Raw genomic sequence first — 4837 nt, forward strand, 5'->3', positions numbered from 1 at the left:
GGGGTGTGTGTGTGTCAGTCAGCACATCAGGAGGTGAGTGAGGAGCAGTGGGTGGGTCTTGTTGCAGGAAGGCACCCTCCAGGGAAAGCTGACAACAGATCCCTGCTACAGGTGTGATGATGGTGACCTGAGGGCACCACCAGGGTCAGGAGGAACTGGCCAGGTGAGGTGAGAGGAGCGCTGGAAGTAAAGTGAGCGAGGACTGGTGATGGGAGGGAGGCCTTGTGGGGGACTGCACCGCTGGTGGGAGTATGAGTTCTGTAGGCCCCTAGTTCTGCTTACAGATGCTGAGGTCAAGGCCTGAGCCCTGGGAAGACATGATTTGTCTACCCTAGAGGGTCTTGGGTAAAGAATCTACTGACCCCTAACAAATAGGATATCCTTCATAATTACAGGGTCTAGTCTGATAGCCTGGAAGTGAAGATAAAGGCCTGGAATACCTGGCGGCCCAGAGGAGGAACCACCAGGCTTAGGAGGAGATGAAGAGTTAGGGTGGCTCAGATGAAAGGGCCTGTCGCAGAGTGGGCTTCTGTTGGTTTTCTGAAGGCTTGGAGTTCTCTTGGAGGAAGCACATGGCCCTGGTGTTAATCTGGCGTTAACTGCAGAGACAAGGCTCCCTCCTCACTGCTGTTCTTCCCACGCTCTGTGAAAACCCTCCATACCTGGCTTGGGCATCTTCCTGTTGTTTGCATAAACACACTTCTCTTCCTTGCTCTTCACAGTCTCTCGAGTCCTTGCCACACCTGCATACGAGGCTGTTTGTGGACTGCAGCTTCTGTTTCTGCTGTTTTGTTTCTTGCCATTCTTCCTGCCTGTGCTTCCCAACAAGACAGCCTGGGATTATAGCAAGCTGGTAAATCCATGAATTGGTACAAAGGACAAGAAGTGCTGCAGCTGTCTGGAATCAGTGTCCTGATATTTTTGGGAAGTGTTACAGGCAGTCTTCGTTTACTAAGCATTGAAAATGTCCTGTAGTTAAAAGACTGCTCAGTTTTGCAGGGTACAAGGGTTAATCTGACAGGGACTCTGCTATCAAGGATTTTGCAGTTCCATTTGCTGAGGAAAATAAGGTGTTCACAAGCAATTATGATACGTATAAGACTTTTTGTTGAGTGTTGGAAAGTAAAACTATGACTCACAGTAACCCTGTGAACAACAGATCAAAACCTTGCCTTACCCAGCTCCAGCCTGATCCGCCATACTCAAGCCTATTGGTCCATTGTATCAATCCATCTCCTTAAGGGTCTTCCTCTTTTCCACTGACCTGCTTTTCCCAGCATGTTTTTATTTTCTAAGGAAAGACATCATGGTGCCTCCTGACAACATGCCCAAAGTGTGAGACAGAGTTTCACCATCCTCCTCTTAAGGAGCACACTGATTGCACTTCCTCCAAACTGGAAAACTTTGGGCAGTCCATGGTATATTCAATACTCTTCTGCAGCACCACAATTCAAAGGCATCAATTCTTTGGTTTTCCTTAACTTTCATATGCGTATGAAGCAATTGAAAATACCATAGCTTACACTGGGTGCATTTTTGTCTGTAAACTGATACCTTTGGCACTTTGAAGAAGTCCATGACAGCAAGTTTACCCAATGTTCCAGAGCTCTTGGCCTGGTGAGTGAGGAGTTGTGCCACCAGTGAACCCTGCAGAAAAATAGGTGAGGGGAAGAACTGTCTGAAAGGAATACATGATTAGGCATTTTGTGTATGGCGACAATCTGGAACAAGAGGACCATTGCAAAGTCTCCTTGGGGAGGGAGGAAAATGTAACTGAATGAATGAATGGAAAAAAAAAACCAAAACACCCAAACAAAAGTCAGGTGGTTCAAATCTATGAGCAGCTCCACAAGAGAAAGTTGGGCATTCTCCTGTGTGATTTACTGCCTCTAAAAACCTGTAGGGAGGCCAGTTATCAGTCCATTCTGACTTAGGAGTTGATGGTACATTACAACAACAGTTACTTGGGTGTTGATTGTACATACAAGTAGAATGAAATCATTGACGACTTCAACCTTTTTCCCCATGATGATGCCTCTGTCTAGTTGTGAGGATTTTTCTTTGCTTGATGTTGACATAATCTATATTCTATATTGAAAACTGTTGTTTTGATCTTCAGTAATTTCTCCAATCTCCTTCACTTCCTGAAAGCAAGATTGTGCTTCCTGCATAACACAGGTTGCTGATAAATCTTGCTCCAATCTTGGTGGTGCTTTATATAGTCTAACTTTTTATTTGTTCAGCAAACATTGGATAGGTATGGAGAAAGGATACAACCCTGACACACTTCCTGATTTCAAACTATGCAGTGGTCCCCTTTTGTTCAGTCAACTGCTTTTTTGGTCTACTTACAGATTTTGCAGGAGCATAATTAAGTGTTCTAGGATTTACATCCTTCTTAATGTTACCCATAACTTATGATCCACACCATCAAATGCCATCTTACAGTCAGTAAAGTATAAATAAACGTCTTTCTGGTGGTATACTCTGCTTTCAACCAAGACCCATCTGACATCAGTAATGCTATCCCTCGTTCTACATTCATCTTGAATTTCTGGCATTTCTCTATCAAGGTACTATTCAGCCATGTTTGAATAATCTTCAAGATTTTACTTGAGTGTAATATTAATATTTGATACTTTCCACTCTGTTGGATCACCTTTTTTTTGGAATAGGAACAAATATGGATCTCTTCCAGTCAGTTGGCAAGGTAACTGTCTTCTGAATTTCTTGGCGTAGACTATTGCACACATCCAGGGCTGCATCTGTTTGTTAGTTCACTTCAGTTGGTATTCCATCAATTCTTGGGGCCTCCCCCCCCCTTTCAAATGTTTTTGGTGCAACTTTCATTCCTTCAGTAAAACTGGCTCTGATGGCCTAGTGGTAAAGAATTGGACTTCTGACCCAAAGGCACATTGTTTGAGTCTACTAGCTGCTTTGCAGGAGAAAGATGGGCAGTTTCTTCTTGCATAGTGACTGCCTCTGGAAATACACTGGAGGGTCAGCTATGAGTCAGTTCCAACTCATCAGCACATAGCAACAACATTTGGCTCTTAGTCATATGCTACTTGTTGAAATTATTCTGATTTGACTGCTTTTTGGTCTGGTGATTTTGTATATTCCTTCCATCCTTTGATCCTTTCTATTGCATTCACTATTTGCCCATAGAATCCTTCAGTATTGTAACCCAAGGCTTGAATTTGTACTCCACTTCTTTCAGCTTTAGAAATGCTGAATGTATTCTTCCTTTTTGGTTTTCCAAACCAGGTCTTTGCACACTTCGTTGTAATGCCTTGCTTTGTCTTCTTGAGCTGCCCTTTGAAATCTCTGTTCTTTTACTTTAGCATTTCTTCCCATTCTTTTGGCTTCTCTACATTCTAGTGCAAGTTACAGAGTTTCTTCTGACATTCATTTTGGTCTTTCCTGTATTTTTAATGGGTTTTGTTTCTCTTCATGGATGATGTCCTTGATGTCACTGCATAACTGTTCTAGTCTTTGGACATTAGCATTCAATGCATCAGAACTATTCTTGAGATGATTTTTAAATCCAGTATGATAAAAATCAAGGTTGTGGGGAGCTCTGGTGGCCTAGTGGCAAGAAGCTGCACTGCAATCCCAGAGGAACGCGGTTCGAATCCACCAGACGCTCTGCCGGAGAAGGAGGCGCAATATCCTCCTGTACCAGTCAGATCTGATTTGACGGTACACGTACACAAAATTTAAAAAAAAAAAAAATCAAGGTTGTGTTTTGGCTCTCATAGACCTGTTTTAACATATTCTGATGTCTTGAATAATACCAGAACATGTAAGAACAGTTATAATGAAATCTTGGCAAGGTTTTTTTTAAAAAATTTTATTATTTTGTGTGTCTGTCAAATCAGATCTGACTGGTACAGGAGGAGATTGCCCCTCCTTCTCCAGCAGAGCATCTGGTGGATTCAAACCACATGCCTCTGGGATTGCACTGCAGCTTCTTGCCACTAGGCCATCAGCTCCCTGTAATCTTGGCAGGTTTTGAGTACTGGAACATTTGAAGATAGATTGACATTTCATAATTGGAGAAGTTATCATTGGAAAGGTGGAACAACTCTTGTTTTCCTGAAGATCAGTGTCCTTTCATAAGTGAAGATAATGATAGCTTCCTCATCATATTAAAGGGGATGAAACATACACAGCTCTTAGTGCAGGACTTGGGGCAATAGAAGGAAATAATGTGAAATTCCCAAAGTGCTAGCTGTTTCCATATTTACAGAAATCCTTCCAATCTTTCTTTGAATGTGCTGACCCACTTGGTTTTAAACGTCTTTGTTATAATGTCTATTGGAGCTCTGGTGTCATGGTCTTAGGAGGTTGCACTGCTAACCCAAAGGTAGTGTGTCTGGTGGTTTGGATCCTTGAGCAGCTCAGGGAGAGATCAATGGGCAGTCTCCTGTGTGACTTGAAGCCTCTGAAAACTGGTGGGTCAGTTACAGGTCAATTCTGACTAAATGGCAATAAGGAGTACTTGTATATAATGCTTATATCTCATTTTACTGTGCAAAGCAGTCATGGCCTTTTCGATACTGTTATTCAGTTTTTGTATATATTTATCATGGATGCATATTTCATAGAGGAGACTTGTATGATTAATTTGATTTCTGTTTTCACTTAGAACACTATCAAATATAGTTGTGTGCTACATACACAAAAACCAACTCAAGGTGGATCATGGACCTAGGACTAAAACCAAGGACTATAAAATTAATTACAGAAAAGCTAGGAACAACACTAGAAGTCCTAATCCACAACATAAACAGTCTTCCCAGTATCCTGGAAAAGCTACAACCAGGAGAAGATA

This window comes from Elephantulus edwardii, unplaced genomic scaffold (assembly GCF_000299155.1).
Source record: "Elephantulus edwardii isolate Elephantulus edwardi_28Jun2011 unplaced genomic scaffold, EleEdw1.0 scaffold00193, whole genome shotgun sequence".
NCBI lineage: Eukaryota > Metazoa > Chordata > Mammalia > Macroscelidea > Macroscelididae > Elephantulus > Elephantulus edwardii.